Source organism: Ranitomeya variabilis, chromosome 2, assembly GCF_051348905.1.
Source record: "Ranitomeya variabilis isolate aRanVar5 chromosome 2, aRanVar5.hap1, whole genome shotgun sequence".
Lineage (NCBI taxonomy): Eukaryota > Metazoa > Chordata > Amphibia > Anura > Dendrobatidae > Ranitomeya > Ranitomeya variabilis.
Window position 1 is genome coordinate 235,517,378 of NC_135233.1, and position 18,118 is coordinate 235,535,495.

Consider the following 18,118-nt stretch of genomic DNA (forward strand, 5'->3'; position numbering starts at 1 on the left):
CAAGGCATTTGCATCACAGGTAGTACGTGTAGGCTGGCGACCCAAGGCGTGTGCATCACAGGTAGTACATGCAGGCCTGCGACCCAAGTCGTATGCATCACAGGTAGTATGTGCAGGCCGGCGACCCAAGGTATGTGCATCACAGGTAGTACGTGTAGGCTGGTGACCCAAGGCGTGTGCATCACAGGTAGTACATGCAGGCCGGTGACAAAAGGCGTGTGCATCACAGGTAATACGTGTATGCCGGCGACCCAAGGCATGTGCATCACAGGTAGTACATGCAGGTCTGCGACCCAAGGCGTATGCATCATAGGTAGTACGTGTAGGCCGGCGATCCAAGGTGTGTACATCACAGGTAGTACATGCAGGCCTGTGACCCAAGTCGTATGCATCACAGGTAGTATGTGCAGGCCGGCGACCCAAGGCATGTGCCTCACAGGTAGTACATGTAGGCTGGCGACCCAAGGCGTGTGCATCACAGGTAGTATGTGCAGGGCAGGCCAGTGACCCAAGGCATATGCATCACAGGTAGTACATGCAGGCCGGTGACCCAAGGTGTATGAATCACAGGTAGTACGTGCAGGCAGGCGACCAAAGGCGTGTGCATCACAGGTAGTACGTGCAGGCAGGCGACCAAAGGCGTGTGCATCACAGGTAGTACGTGCATGCCTGCGACCCAAGTCGTGTGCATCACAGGTAGTACGTGCAGGCCGGCGACCCAAGGCATGTGCATCACAGGTAGTACGTGTAGGCTGGCGACCCAAGGCCTATGCATTAAAGGTAGTACGTGTAGGCCGGCAATCCAAGGTATGTGCATCACAGGTAGTACATGCAGGCCTGCAACCCAAGTTGTATGCATCACAGGTAGTATGTGCATGCCTGCGACCCAAGGCATGTGCATCACAGGTAGTATGTGCAGGCCGGCGACCCAAGGCATGTGCATCACAGGTAGTACGTGTAGGCTGGCGACCCAAGGCCTATGCATTAAAGGTAGTACGTGTAGGCCGGCAATCCAAGGTATGTGCATCACAGGTAGTACATGCAGGCCTGCAACCCAAGTTGTATGCATCACAGGTAGTATGTGCAGGCCGGCGACCCAAGGCATGTGCATCACAGGTAGTACGTGTAGGCTGGCGACCCAAGGCGTGTGCATCATAGGTAGTATGTGCAGGCCAGCGACCCAAGGCGTATGCATCACAGGTAGTACATGCAGGCCGGTGACCCAAGGGGTATGCATCACAGGTAGTATGTGCAGGTTGGCGACCCAAGGCGTGTGCATCACAGGTAGTACGTGTAGGCAGGCGACCCAAGGCATATGCATCACAGGTAGTATGTGCAGGTCTGCGACCCAAGGTGTATGTATCACAGGTAGTACGTGCAGGTCGGCGACCCAAGGCGTGTGCATCACAGGTAGTACGTGCAGGCAGGCGACCAAAGGCATGTGCATCACAGGTAGTACGTGTAGGCTGGCGACCCAAGGCGTGTGCATCACAGGTAGTATGTGCAAGCCGGCGACCCAAGGCATATGCATCATAGGTAGTATGTGTAGGTGGAGCGCCCCCACGTGCAAGGGCAATGGGGTACTCGGTACCGCGTCTATCTCTCTCGGTTCTGGGGATGTCAGGGCGGCCCGACCCGGTCCGTGGCCCTTCTGAGGGGCGTCCACTTAAAGGTAACATAGTAACATAGTTAGTAAGGCCGAAAAAATACATTTGTCCATCCAGTTCAGCCTATATTCCATCATAATAAATCCCCAGATCTACGTCCTTCTACAGAACCAAATAATTGTATGATACAATATTGTTCTGCTCCAGGAAGACATCCAGGCCTCTCTTGAACCCCTCGACTGAGTTCGCCATCACCACCTCCTCAGGCAAGCAATTCCAGATTCTCACTGCCCTAACAGTAAAGAATCCTCTTCTATGTTGGTGGAAAAACCTTCTCTCCTCTAGACGCAAAGAATGCCCAATGCCCAAGGTGTAGTTGTTTGCACGGTGTTCGTGACACCACCTGTGGTATTCGGTCAGGGTGACCGACGCTGCTAGGGGTCCGCTGGAGTGATGGAATGGCAGCTAGATGGTGTACCTTCCCACAGGTGAAGTATGTCCCCAGGGCTTCCCAGAAATGTAGGTGGTGATGGTGGACGTCGTGAAGCGCAATGAATAACGAGGACACAAAGGTTGCAGTCCCTTTACCTTTTACTGAAGACTTCAGAGTCCACAGTCCAGAGTACTGTTCACAGGGCAGGCTGAGTCCAGCCGGTCCGAAGGCACATCCAGAGTTCCCTTATCCAGGTGGAAATCAGTAGCCTTCCTACTAGCGCCTGTGTGTTGTAGTACCTCCCTGCTGAGCACCACGGGATAGTCCTCACAACTTTCGTGGATCTTTCTGATGTTCTCTCTCTCTCTGTCCCCCAGATGATATGGATAGGACAACCCGTATGACGGGGTAGGCCTGGAGCTATTTTATAGGGACCCTAGAGACACCCCTCTCCCACAATTTGCCTCCGTGTCTTCATAGGTATTAAGGTCGGGCAGCCAACTTGGAATCAACTGTCCTGCCGGTCTCTGAAGTAATGCGTAGAGCCTATTACTCCCTCGGTGTTCCGGCCACCAGCTACGCGCCTCAGAAGGAGGCTGCCGATCTTGGGGCAGGACTCCTCCCGGTATTATCTCCTTGTGCTGTGACTTCGTTTCTCACTCTCCACAATATACTTAGCTTCGTGACCTTTCTTAGGATGCTGCCGCAATGGGGTGCAGGCGCAGCTCCGTAACGTTCTATCTCGTGCTTGGCCTCGGTCAGGATCCCACCCCTGACAGGGACCCTCTGTCTGCAGCTCAGATGTTCCTCCTTCTCCCCCTGTCTGCCTGACAGGTCCTCTGTGGGTCTAACCCAGGCAGCTTCTGACTAACTTCCTATCCAACCCACCAGTTTTACCCGTGTGTGAGGAGTGGCCTAGTAGATAGAACCTTTGCTCCCCCTGGTGAACTGGAGTGTGAAGTGTAGTGTGTGACTGTGATACCTGGTCAGATGAACTCCTTTAGTACCATCAGACGTAACATCACTCCCCCTGGTGGAAGAGCGACATTACTGCAACGACCAGGACTCTGGGGCGCTGCATAGGCAAGCGATCCAAGGCGTGTGCATTACAGGTAGTATGTGTAGGCCTGCGACCTTAAGCGTGTGCTTCACAGGTAGTATGTGAAGCCGGCGACCCAAGGCATATGCATCACAGGTAGTATGTGCAAGCCGGCAACCCAAGTTGTGTGCACCACAGGTAGTATGTGTAGGCCAGCGACCCAAGGTGTATGCATCACAGGTAGTACGTGCGGGCCGGCGACCCAAGGTGTGTGCATCACAGGTAGTACGTGCAGGCTGGTGACCCAAGGCGTGTGCATCACAGGTAGTATGTGCAAGCTGGTGACCCAAGGCGTGTGCATCACAGGTAGTGCGTGCGTGCAGGCCAGCGACATTTCATGCTCTCTGTCTTGGTGGGCTGCTCTTCACATGTATCATTCCCATTTTGGGGTCCATATGACTTTCTGATTTTTCTTTTTACTCCATGTTTTTCGAAGGCCAAAAAAATGATTCTGCAATTTATTTTTTTATTTTGTCTTTCATCGTCCTGGATTCTAATATTTTGTCAGTATGACACTTAATCCTGCGGGAGCAACCAAAATTTTATTTTTTTGTATTTTATAGATGGGAGTTACAAGAATTTACATACATGGCCAATATCGAGACCTTCAGTAGGCCACTGGCTGCCATAGCAATGCCGCTGTACCTCCCAGCTGTCCCAGATCCAGCCGGACAGTCCCAAATTTGAGTAGCTGTCACCACCGGGAGGTTTGGGTATGATGGAACTTCAATTGCTTTTTTGTCCTTAGGACACGGACACAGTTGAACCGTTGGATCTATGCTACATCATTCCGTTCATGTAGAGATCGGAAGGACCTTCAGGTCATGGCTGGGCAGCAGGGAGCAGCTCATTCACTGAGAAGCAGGCAAGTGGGATGCTTATATGGAGGCCACTGTGGGGGCTTTATACTGTGTGTTGGGGTAATGTACTGTGGGAGCATCATATTGTGTGTGGAGCTGTGGGGACCATCATACTGTGTGAGGGGCCTGTATGGACATGATAATGTGTGGGGAGCAGTGGGAGCATTATACTTTGTGTGAGGGGCCATCATACTATGTAGGGGGCTGTGAGGGCAGCATACCCTGTGTGGGGGATGTGGTGGCATGCTTCTTAGTTTAGGATAGTTTAGGTTCCTGTTTATTATGTGAGTCTGTGTGCAGGAAATCAGTCAGGACAGGTGGGGAGAGGTTGTAGGAAGAAATCACCAATTCAGGGTCTGCAGATCAGGTCAAGAGAGGAGGAAGCACCAGTCACAGTCTTCTGTTCTGTGGTCTGTCCTGGGATGCGGAACCTCAGGCCTGTCTGTGGACCGTTTATGGCCCTCGATGACCTTTTATCCGGCCCTCCCAGATACTGCAGAGCTTGGGCCGGCAGCTGTATTTTGATGGCCGCCAGTCCACTAATTTCTTCTTGTTCTGAGCACGTGCATGCAGCATTCACTACTGAACGCTGAGGTGCGAGCAGTGACATATTGCGTCCTGACATCAGTGTCAGCGTCAGGATGTACTTTATGGGGGGAGCTAGGGGGCAATTTATATGGCCCCCAAAGGATGGTGTAAATATTCAAATGGCCTTTGGTAGAAAAAAATGTCCCTCATCCCTGCGGGCCTTCCTGTTCCAGGACACTCCACATGAGACGCAGCCCAGGTAAGTGCATGGGTTAGGCTTCTTTCACACTTCCGTCTTTCTTTTTTCCGTCACAATGCGTCGTTTTGTGAAAAAAACGGATCCAGCAAATGTTTCTGCTGGATCCGTTTTTTCTCAGACTTGTATTAGCGATGGCTTGTGACGGATGGCCTTCAGTTTCATCTGTCGTGCGCTGGATCCGTCGTAAAATCGCTGTCCGTCGGGTGGAGACAACGCACATAGAAAGTTTTTTTGTGCACGTCGGAAAATCGTGCAGTGACGGATCCTGTGTGTCAAAAGCAGGAATCCAGTGACGGGTTCCATCTTTTGAAACTGAGCATGCATGGAAGAATTTCCAGTCAGGGAAATCCTCTCTCGCTCTCTCTTTTTACTATTGATGCTGCCTATGCAGCATCAATAGTAAAAATATATAATGTTAAAAATAATAAAAAAAATAAAAAATCTTGATATTCTCAACTTCCGGCGTCCCCCGCAGTGTTCCCGATGCTCGCGATGCTCCCGTTCCCAGTAATGCATTGCGAGAATGACCTGTGATGACATAGCAGTCTCGTGCAGTATTATGTGTGTACAGTATATAGGAGTAATGTATGGGAGTACTCTATATAACGGTATTGTGTGTACAGTATATAGGAGTAATGTATGGGAGTACACTATATAACACTATTGTTTGTACAATATATGGGAATAATGTATTTGAGTACATTGTATAATGGTGTTACGTGGGAAGAGTATATAAGAGTAATATATGTGAGTACACTATATAACAGTATTATATGTGTACAGGATATAGGAGTAATGTGTGTGTGAGGATACTATATAACAGTATTTTATGTGTAGAGTATATAGTAATGTATGTGAGTCACTCTATGTAATGGTATTGTGTGTACAGTATATAGGAGTAATGTGTGTGAGTACACTATATAGCGGTATTATGTGTGCATAGTATATAGTAGCATTGTGTGTAAGGATACTATATAACAGTATTATGTGTGTGCATTATATACAGTGAACGAAATAATTATTTCATCATTTGTTGTTTTTGTAAGTTTTCCCACTGACAAGACATGAACAGTCTATAGTTTTAAGGGTAGGTTAATTTTAACATTGAAAGAATATAAAAAATGAATCCAGAAAATCACATTGTATAAATTATATAAATTTATTTGCATTTTGCAGTGAGAAATAAGTATTTGATCCCTCTGGCAAACAAGACTTAATACTTGGTGGCAAAACCTTTGCTGACAAGCACAGCAGTCAGACGTTTTTGTAGTTGATAATGAGGTTTGCTCATGTCAGGAGGAATTTTGGTCCACTCCTCTTTGCAGATCATCTCTAAATCATTAAGATTTGGAGGCTGTCGCTTGGCAACTCGAAGCTTCATCTCCCTCCATAAGTGATTTTCTGTATTTTATTTTTGATATTCTATCTCTCAATGTTAAAATTAACCTACTTTTAAAATTATCTTCAGTTCATGTCTTTGTCAGTAGGAAAACTTACAAAATCAGAGAAGGATCAATTACTTATTTCCTTCACTGTAGGAGTAATGTATGGGAGTAAACTATATAACGATATTATGTGTACAATACATGGGAGTAATATATGTAAGTACACTGTATAATGGTGTTGCATAAGAACAGTATATTTTAGTAAAGTATATAAGTACATGTACTTATGTGAGTACACTATATAACGGCATTTTGTATACAGTATGTAGGAGTAATATATGTGAGCACACTATATAATGGTATTGTGTGTACAGTATATGGAAATTGTCTCTTCAGAGAGGAAGAGGACTAGAACTTTAGTGCCACCTATTGGAAGTAGCACTAGAGTTCTAGTCCCCTTCCTCTCTGAAGAGACAATTTGCATATTTCCCAGAGGAGCATTGCGGCTTTAAGTCTCATCAGCTCAACATGCTTAACATGTCACTCTCTGTAAGAAGGAGAAGCGATACTTATTGAATCCCAGTATATGGAAGTAATGTACAGTATATGGATACACCTAAATAAAATGGGAATGGTTGGTGAAATCAACTTCCTATTTCTGGCACATTAGTATATTGGAGGCGGGAAACTTTTGAAGATGGGTGGTGACCATGGCGGCCATTTTGAAACTGGCCATTTTGGATCCAACTTTATTTTTTTTTAATGGGAAGAGGGTCATGTGACACATCAAACTTATTGAGAATTTCACAAGAAAAACAATGGTGTGCTTCGTTTTAACGTAACTTTCTTATTTCATGAACTGTTTACAAGTTTATGACCACTTATAAAATGTGCTCAAAGTGCTGCCCATTGTGTTGGATTGTCAATGCAACCCTCTTCTCCCACTCTTGAGACACTGATAGCAACACTGCAGAAGAAATGCTAGCACAGACTTCCAGTATCTGTTGTTTCAGATGCTGCACATCTCGTGTCTACACAGCATAGACTATTACCTTCAGATGACCCCAAAGATAAAAGTATAAGGGGATCAGATCGGGAGACCTTGGTAGTCATTCAACTGGCCCACGATGACCAATCCACTTTCCAGGAAACTGTTCATGTAGGAATGCTCGGACCTGACACCCATAATTGATGGTATGGTGTGGTATATGGGGTACAAAGATAGTGGGGCCATTCTTCATCAATGGAAACCTCAATGCCACTGGATATCTGCAATTGCTACATGATGATGTGTTGCCCTCTTTATGCACTGAAGATGGCACGTTCCCTGAGTTTTTCCAGCAAGATGGTGCACCACCACATTATGGGTGTCAGGTCTCAGCATTCCTACAAGGAATCTGACCCCCTTAGACTAGCATTTCTTCTGCTGTCTTCCTATCAGCGTGTCAAGAGTGGGAGAAGAGGGTTGCATTGACAATCCAACACAATGGGCAGCACTTTGAACACATTTTATAAGTGGTCATAAACTTGTAAATAACTCATGAAAGATTAAAGTTATGTTAAAACCAAGCACACCATTGTTTTTCTTGTGAAATTCTCAATAAGTTTGATGTGTTACATGACCCCCTTCCCATTGGAAAAAATAAAGTTGAATGCAAAATGGCCAACTTCAAAATGGCCGCCATGGTCACCACCCATCTTGAAAAGTTTTCCCCCTCCCATATACCAATGTGCCACAAACAGGAAGTTGATATCACCAACCATTCCCATTTTACTTAGGTGTATCCATATAAATGGCCTACCCTGTATATGACAACACTATATACTGGTATTGTGTGTACCGTATATCAGAGTAATGTGTGTGACGATACTATAGAATGGTATTGTGTATGTATTTGTGCAAATTTTGGTGCATATTCCAGACAGAAACCTTGTATTATCCGACTCCCAAAGTTTTTAATGGGAAATCCACATTTCCTATTCCAATGTGGTGACTTTCTTGCATAGATTTCAAATCAGTGTCACAGGTACAAAGCAATCCGCATGTGCACCCATGGTACATCAACCTGCACTTCCGAGGGTCAGTCGGGTTACCAATTGGTGTCTCCATGTATATATATGTACGGTATATTATGGCCCCTTGTAAATTTGTCATGGTAGAGAGATTGCACAGGGGCCATCTGCTGTCAGTGTCCTCCCCTGGTAGGGCCATCATATTGTGTCAGTGGCTGTAAGGGGTCTTCATGACATTGGGCTGGGGGGCATTATGCTGTATTGGTGGAAAACCATACTGTGTGTGGGGGGATCATACTGTGCTGGAGACTGTGTGGGCATCATACTGTGTGTGGGGGCATGAAAGCAGTATCCTACTATATGGGAACACTATTGGGCTCATCGGGAGCGATATTTCTGTATGTGTCACCCTCTTTTTCACTTTCACAGGATAGCTGTTTCTTCATAAGCCTCAACTCCTTTTTCAGCTCGGGTCTCTGGATTCTACTAGTAGATTCAGAACTGTTGCCGAGTATGCAGACCCCAAAACAGACCACCTAAATCCAAATTCCATGTCCAATCCCCAAACAAATCTAAACCCCAGAACCGGCGCAGCCATGGGCAATGAACGTCCTGACTCCAGCACCGGCATCACCTTCTCTTCCACCCTTTTTTCATCTTGTCTCAGTGCTTTGGCTAGAGCAGTGATGTCACGTTGACAGGTCACTGTCACGATATGGTATGAAATATCATAAGTTAGTTTTCTTGCTAGCATGCGGGGGCTAAAAACCCCCCTTCTCTCTCTGGTTCTCTTTGCTTCGTTGTGAGTCTCTGAATGTATGGTACAAGGGGGTTTTATGACCCGTGCCATAAATTCCAGGCTTGAGGAAAGTTACTCGCCCCCTCCCACCTCTTCTAGCTGGAACTGGAAAAATGGCTCCAAAAACCCTGGAAGTCCTTTGTTCCATTATTGTAAGATATTGGGCCAATGACTTGGGCTAAGAGAATCTTAAATAGAGATTGCTAAAGTCCATCGGAGTATCTATCCATCGCTCTAAACATGAGCTTCTAACTCCATCAGGTAAAGACTTTGGATTTCTCGGTAATTATACATCCCCAATAGGACATATTTGATCTCATTAGAATGCCAACGCTAATACGAGATGAATGCTGGGTTTGTTATGACTATGACATGTTTTGTAGCGGAGTTATAGAAATTACACAAATTTAAGGTTGAATTACTCAGACTGAAGAGAGAGGAGGGTCTGGATATGCCAGCCCGTTCTGTGATGTCACAGGCTGCAGGTTATAAGTTTCTGGCAGGCTTCCAGCAGGGTGTTCAGTTTTTTACCTGAAGAGCCCTGAGCAAGTCCTAATGCACTGGGACGTATGGGAACTCCACTAGCCAGGTTGCCTGCAATGCTCTGAGCACATGTAAGTGTTATATCTCAGTTATTCCCTGTTTTTTTTATAATTACCTTGTACATATTTGCAATTGTCTCTTTTTGTAAGATCTTTGTAAAATATTTTTGATAAAGCACTGCCTAAACTTTATGGAGTATAATAAATACTAGATTCGTTCTCCTGCTCTAAAACGTACCCTGTCTCTTGAAGGGAATTACGCTACTGTGTTGGGTTAGCTTCGGACCCGTTTAATCGAAGCTGGTGGCAGCTGACCGTGTGCCGGCCTTTGGGTGCTGTAGCGACTGCGGCGTTGATAATTATTGTTCCTGCCTGAGCGGGAGTAGTTTATCGCGTCGCTGCAGCGTGCCCTATAGCCAGTACATAGCAGGCAGCCTTTCTGGTGACTAATTACCCTAGGTGCAGTACCTAATCTGACCTGACAGTAAGGGGGTGCCAGAGAGCTGCAAGGTTTAAGTCGAACTGTAAGCGAATTATTCATAGATCCCTGCAGTTCATGGTATATTGAAGAGCAGTGGGATACCTCAAATAAGCCCCTGCTGTAACCTAAGAGGTCAATAGCCTTGTGTGTGTTTCTTTTATCACATTGTAGCAGTGGAGGGATAACTAAGATAAGCCCCCTGCACATGTGATAGCCGTCTGTTGGCCTAAAGTCACCCCGATCCGTGACGTAGGGGTGACGGTCAAGGTGTGAATTGTGACAAATTGGTGGCAGCGGTCAGGGGATCCTGACAAATTGGTGGCAAGGCGGTGGGATATTAGAGCATTAGTGATCTGGTTTGAGCAATCATTCCTCTCACTAAAAACTTGCAGACAGTTCTTGCGAGGACGCTGCGCAAATAAGTTTGGAGAACGAACTCAGTATTTATTAGTCCGGAGACAATTGTGTACTGGTAATTATCCCCTCCCTTTATCTTTGTTTTTCTGTCCTATCTTTTATTTGGCAACCATGGTTGGACTGGGAGAAACCTTTTATGAGCAGCAGACCAGAGACACCCTTGTTGCCTTATGCAAGTCACAGCACATTGACTTTGCAGGCAAAAACAAAAGCCAACTGGTCGCAGTTCTGGTGCAATGGGAAGCCGCTCTAGACCACTCTCAGAGCCCAGAGGCCGCAGAAGCCAGCACAAGCGAACATGGTGCTGCAGCAGAGGTCCAACCACTGAATGCTGGCCCGATAAGCAACCAGGTAGAATTGGACCCCCACCTGCTGTTGGCCTTGAAAGAATTCCCCACTGACGACCATGAGGGATGTCGGCAGCTGATTCAGCAATACCGGCAGGAGGCCGAGGCCCGAGCCAAGCGAGAGACCCAGCGGGCCGAGCGAGAGGCCCAAGCGGAGCGGGAGTACCAGCTGCAGTTAGCCCGACTGCAAATGCAGGGGTCGTCCCAGTCCGACCGTGAGCCCAGCAGCGCTCAGATACCAAAGCCCCGGCCCGATCACTTCCCTGTTATGGAAAAGGATGGGGACTTGGACACTTTTCTGCGGGCCTTTGAGAAAGCCTGCAGACAGTACCGGCTGCCTACAGAAGAATGGGCCTAATACCTGACACCAGGGCTGAGAGGCAAAGCTCTGGAGGCGTTTGCTGCCCTCCCTCAAGAACAAGATGGTGACTATGAGGCCATCAAGCAGGCTCTGATAGCCAAGTACCAGCTTACACCCGAGGTGTACCGTAGAAAGTTCCGGACCCTCCAACGTGGCCCACACGACAGTTACAGTGATGTGGTGCATGGACTCAGGACCCACTTTCACCAGTGGATCCAAGGACTGTCAGTGACCACCTTTGAGCAGCTGGAAGACCTGATGATCAAAGACCAGTTTTTCTATCTTTGCCCAGCTGAGGTGCGACAGTTCGTGATGGACAGAGAACCCAAAGACGTGACGAAAGCAGCGCAGATTGCCGATGCCTATGAGGCCAACCGTAGATCGGAAGTGCGGAAGCCAGTCACCACCAGCTGGAGAGGGGGTAAGCCTGCAACCAACGCCAATACCCCTGCCTGCCAACACACCAGAGGTGCTGTCCCCATGGCCAACAGCACCAGACCTACCACCGAACCTCGCCAGTGTTACCACTGCAGGCGGCCTGGTCATATCAGTCCCAACTGTCCAGACAAGCAGAAGAACCCCTCATCCAAGGCCCCAGGGCCTAATGCAGCAGTTCTTTTGGTGGGTGGTGTGGCTGCGAGGGTGTGTGACAACGTACAGCACGTCACTGTGGGAGGCCATGTTGCTACAGGCCTCAAAGACACCGGGGCTGAACGAACCCTCATCCGACCCAAACTGGCGGCCCCTGAAGAAATCATTCTGGGGAAAACCCTAACTGTCACTGGGATTGGGGGCATCAGCTGTCCCTTGCCAATGGCCCGGGTTTATATTGATTGGGGTGCCGGGAGCGGGGTGAAGGAAGTGGGGCTGTCTGATAATTTGACCACTGATGTTTTGTTGGGGACTGTTTTGGGGAGGTTGGTTGCATACTACGTCCCTAACACCCCTCCCCAATCTGCTAATAAGGGTAACGTTAACCCTGATGATGATGATGATGATGGGAAATCGCATGTGTTACCTGACCATGCTTTACCTTGTAATGATGCATCTGATAACCATTTTTTCCATAGGATCGAGGGTGAAAATGTTGTACCTGTGCCAACTGAATCTGATAATGATGTTTCTGTGAAAGTTGATGTGTCCATAGGTACAGGAGTGCTCAGCCACGTCGCTCTGCGGAGTGAGACGGCTGAGGAACCCCTAGCAGGGGCAAGTGTCGGTGCTACAGGAAATGGGGAGATACATGGGAACCGTGAGGAAGGTGATGCCATGCAATTGACCAGTGCCACCGAGGAAGGTAACTGGCCCATAAGTAGCAATGCTCCTGAGGTAATGGGGGTGGATGGGGAGGTAGAACCCATAGCAGCGTCGGCTGATGGGTCGGTAGAAATCCCCGGGGAGACAGCCTACGTAGCTGCTGTCACTCGCAGTCAGAGTGCCCGGAACGCAGATAACTGTCTGCCTCCCGGACCCTCCTCAGTCATCAGTGTGACTGAACCAGAGGTGGACCCAGAGCAGGTCCCAGAGGGCTCCCGTGGGGAAGGGACCCTGACATCGCTTCTGGCTTCCCCTAGCCAGGAGTTTCAGGCCGCTCTGCACACAGATGCGAGCCTAGAGAGTTTGAGACAACTCGCCGGGACGCTCTTCTCCGAGACTGATAAGGAGAGGGTGTTCTGGGAACGAGGAAGGTTGTACTGGGAGACAGTACCCGGAAAATCGCAAAAGGAGTGGTTGAGGGAGAGACAGCTGGTCGTCCCGCAGCAATTCCGGAGTGAGTTGTTACGGATTGCCCATGAGATCCTGCTAGCTGGACACTTGGGGATCAGCAAGACAAAGACCCGGCTGTCTCAACACTTCTATTGGCCTAAGATGGGGACAGATGTGTCAAACTACTGCCGCTCCTGTGTCACCTGTCAAAGAGTGGGGAAGGCGGGGCCTGCTCTTAAGGCTCCCCTGATCCCTTTGCCAGTGATAGAGGAGCCTTTCCAGAGGATCGCAGTGGACATTGTGGGCCCGCTGGCCGTCCCCAGCAGCTCTGGAAAGCAATACATTCTTACTGTGGTAGATTACGCTACCCGGTACCCAGAGGCAGTAGCTCTGTCGTCAACTAGGGAAGATAAGGTGGCGGTTGCCCTGTTGGCTATCTTTTCACGTGTAGGATTTCCCAGGGAGATGCTCACTGATCAAGGGACCCAATTCATGTCTCGCCTAATGGAGGCTCTCTGTAAGAGAATGCAGATGAAGCACCTGGTATCGAGTGCGTATCACCCACAGACCAATGGCTTGTGTGAACGCTTCAATGGTACCCTCAAACAGATGCTACGCATGCTGGTTGAGACACAAGGGCGCGACTGGGAGCGGTACCTCCCACACCTGCTGTTCGCTTACCGAGAGGTTCCGCAGGCCTCGACGGGGTTCTCCCCCTTCGAGCTCCTGTACGGCAGGCGAGTCCGGGGACCCCTTGGGTTGGTAAGAGAATCCTGGGAAGAGGAGCCGAACCCTTCTGAAGTGTCCATAGTGGAGTATGTCATGCGCTTCCGTGACAAGATGCAGACCTTGACGCAGTTGGTGCATGACAACATGACGCAGGCTCAGGCTGATCAGAAGCACTGGTACGACCAGAACGCCCGGGAGAGGACCTATCACGTGGGTCAAAAGGTGTGGGTGCTGGTCCCCGTAACAACGGATAAGCTTCAGGCAGCTTGGGAGGGCCCGTACGTCGTCCACCAACAGCTCAATCCGGTCACCTACGTGACCACTCCCGGGGTAGGCGAAAGGCCTTTCACGTCAACATGATGAAGGCTCATCACGAACGTGAACCTTTCGTCCTACCGGTCTGCAGCGCACCCAAAGACGGGGAGGAAGACGCCCTCCTGGACATGCTGGCCCAAGCTAAGGCCGGTGGGTCCATCGAGGACATGGAGGTAAGCGCCTCGCTAACTGAACCACAGCGGTTGCAGTTGCAAACCACCCTGGAACCCTTCCGGGTCGTGTTTTCCAACCGACCTGGAAGGACTAACTTAGCAGTCCACGAGGTGGACACCGGGAATCATGCCCCTCTACGGCGAACACCCTATCAAATCTCCGACCAGGTGCAGCAGGTTATGCACCAGGAGATCGATGAGATGTTACAGCTGGGGGTGATTCGACGGTCAAAGAGCGCGTGGGCCTCACCTGTAGTTCTTGTGCCAAAGAAGGACCGGACCACCCGGTTCTGCGTGGACTACAGGGGCTCAACGCCATTACAGCCTCTGATGCACACCCAATGCCGCGCATCGATGATCTGCTTGAGAAGTTAGCTGACACAAAATACCTGACCATAATGAATCTGAGGATGGGAACTCCACTAGCCAGGTTGCCTGCAATGCTCTGAGCACATGTAAGTGTTATATCTCAGTTATTCCCTGTTTTTTTTATAATTACCTTGTACATATTTGCAATTGTCTCTTTTTGTAAGATCTTTGTAAAATATTTTTGATAAAGCACTGCCTAAACTTTATGGAGTATAATAAATACTAGATTCGTTCTCCTGCTCTAAAACGTACCCTGTCTCTTGAAGGGAATTACGCTACTGTGTTGGGTTAGCTTCGGACCCGTTTAATCGAAGCTGGTGGCAGCTGACCGTGTGCCGGCCTTTGGGTGCTGTAGCGACTGCGGCGTTGATAATTATTGTTCCTGCCTGAGCGGGAGTAGTTTATCGCGTCGCTGCAGCGTGCCCTATAGCCAGTACATAGCAGGCAGCCTTTCTGGTGACTAATTACCCTAGGTGCAGTACCTAATCTGACCTGACAGTAAGGGGGTGCCAGAGAGCTGCAAGGTTTAAGTCGAACTGTAAGCGAATTATTCATAGATCCCTGCAGTTCATGGTATATTGAAGAGCAGTGGGATACCTCAAATAAGCCCCTGCTGTAACCTAAGAGGTCAATAGCCTTGTGTGTGTTTCTTTTATCACATTGTAGCAGTGGAGGGATAACTAAGATAAGCCCCCTGCACATGTGATAGCCGTCTGTTGGCCTAAAGTCACCCCGATCCGTGACGTAGGGGTGACGGTCAAGGTGTGAATTGTGACAAATTGGTGGCAGCGGTCAGGGGATCCTGACAAATTGGTGGCAAGGCGGTGGGATATTAGAGCATTAGTGATCTGGTTTGAGCAATCATTCCTCTCACTAAAAACTTGCAGACAGTTCTTGCGAGGACGCTGCGCAAATAAGTTTGGAGAACGAACTCAGTATTTATTAGTCCGGAGACAATTGTGTACTGGTAATTATCCCCTCCCTTTATCTTTGTTTTTCTGTCCTATCTTTTATTTGGCAACCATGGTTGGACTGGGAGAAACCTTTTATGAGCAGCAGACCAGAGACACCCTTGTTGCCTTATGCAAGTCACAGCACATTGACTTTGCAGGCAAAAACAAAAGCCAACTGGTCGCAGTTCTGGTGCAATGGGAAGCCGCTCTAGACCACTCTCAGAGCCCAGAGGCCGCAGAAGCCAGCACAAGCGAACATGGTGCTGCAGCAGAGGTCCAACCACTGAATGCTGGCCCGATAAGCAACCAGGTAGAATTGGACCCCCACCTGCTGTTGGCCTTGAAAGAATTCCCCACTGACGACCATGAGGGATGTCGGCAGCTGATTCAGCAATACCGGCAGGAGGCCGAGGCCCGAGCCAAGCGAGAGACCCAGCGGGCCGAGCGAGAGGCCCAAGCGGAGCGGGAGTACCAGCTGCAGTTAGCCCGACTGCAAATGCAGGGGTCGTCCCAGTCCGACCGTGAGCCCAGCAGCGCTCAGATACCAAAGCCCCGGCCCGATCACTTCCCTGTTATGGAAAAGGATGGGGACTTGGACACTTTTCTGCGGGCCTTTGAGAAAGCCTGCAGACAGTACCGGCTGCCTACAGAAGAATGGGCCTAATACCTGACACCAGGGCTGAGAGGCAAAGCTCTGGAGGCGTTTGCTGCCCTCCCTCAAGAACAAGATGGTGACTATGAGGCCATCAAGCAGGCTCTGATAGCCAAGTACCAGCTTACACCCGAGGTGTACCGTAGAAAGTTCCGGACCCTCCAACGTGGCCCACACGACAGTTACAGTGATGTGGTGCATGGACTCAGGACCCACTTTCACCAGTGGATCCAAGGACTGTCAGTGACCACCTTTGAGCAGCTGGAAGACCTGATGATCAAAGACCAGTTTTTCTATCTTTGCCCAGCTGAGGTGCGACAGTTCGTGATGGACAGAGAACCCAAAGACGTGACGAAAGCAGCGCAGATTGCCGATGCCTATGAGGCCAACCGTAGATCGGAAGTGCGGAAGCCAGTCACCACCAGCTGGAGAGGGGGTAAGCCTGCAACCAACGCCAATACCCCTGCCTGCCAACACACCAGAGGTGCTGTCCCCATGGCCAACAGCACCAGACCTACCACCGAACCTCGCCAGTGTTACCACTGCAGGCGGCCTGGTCATATCAGTCCCAACTGTCCAGACAAGCAGAAGAACCCCTCATCCAAGGCCCCAGGGCCTAATGCAGCAGTTATTTTGGTGGGTGGTGTGGCTGCGAGGGTGTGTGACAACGTACAGCACGTCACTGTGGGAGGCCATGTTGCTACAGGCCTCAAAGACACCGGGGCTGAACGAACCCTCATCCGACCCAAACTGGCGGCCCCTGAAGAAATCATTCTGGGGAAAACCCTAACTGTCACTGGGATTGGGGGCATCAGCTGTCCCTTGCCAATGGCCCGGGTTTATATTGATTGGGGTGCCGGGAGCGGGGTGAAGGAAGTGGGGCTGTCTGATAATTTGACCACTGATGTTTTGTTGGGGACTGTTTTGGGGAGGTTGGTTGCATACTACGTCCCTAACACCCCTCCCCAATCTGCTAATAAGGGTAACGTTAACCCTGATGATGATGATGATGATGATGGGAAATCGCATGTGTTACCTGACCATGCTTTACCTTGTAATGATGCATCTGATAACCATTTTTTCCATAGGATCGAGGGTGAAAATGTTGTACCTGTGCCAACTGAATCTGATAATGATGTTTCTGTGAAAGTTGATGTGTCCATAGGTACAGGAGTGCTCAGCCACGTCGCTCTGCGGAGTGAGACGGCTGAGGAACCCCTAGCAGGGGCAAGTGTCGGTGCTACAGGAAATGGGGAGATACATGGGAACCGTGAGGAAGGTGATGCCATGCAATTGACCAGTGCCACCGAGGAAGGTAACTGGCCCATAAGTAGCAATGCTCCTGAGGTAATGGGGGTGGATGGGGAGGTAGAACCCATAGCAGCGTCGGCTGATGGGTCGGTAGAAATCCCCGGGGAGACAGCCTACGTAGCTGCTGTCACTCGCAGTCAGAGTGCCCGGAACGCAGATAACTGTCTGCCTCCCGGACCCTCCTCAGTCATCAGTGTGACTGAACCAGAGGTGGACCCAGAGCAGGTCCCAGAGGGCTCCCGTGGGGAAGGGACCCTGACATCGCTTCTGGTTTCCCCTAGCCAGGAGTTTCAGGCCGCTCTGCACACAGATGCGAGCCTAGAGAGTTTGAGACAACTCGCCGGGACGCTCTTCTCCGAGACTGATAAGGAGAGGGTGTTCTGGGAACGAGGAAGGTTGTACTGGGAGACAGTACCCGGAAAATCGCAAAAGGAGTGGTTGAGGGAGAGACAGCTGGTCGTCCCGCAGCAATTCCGGAGTGAGTTGTTACGGATTGCCCATGAGATCCTGCTAGCTGGACACTTGGGGATCAGCAAGACAAAGACCCGGCTGTCTCAACACTTCTATTGGCCTAAGATGGGGACAGATGTGTCAAACTACTGCCGCTCCTGTGTCACCTGTCAAAGAGTGGGGAAGGTGGGGCCTGCTCTTAAGGCTCCCCTGATCCCTTTGCCAGTGATAAAGGAGCCTTTCCAGAGGATCGCAGTGGACATTGTGGGCCCGCTGGCCGTCCCCAGCAGCTCTGGAAAGCAATACATTCTTACTGTGGTAGATTACG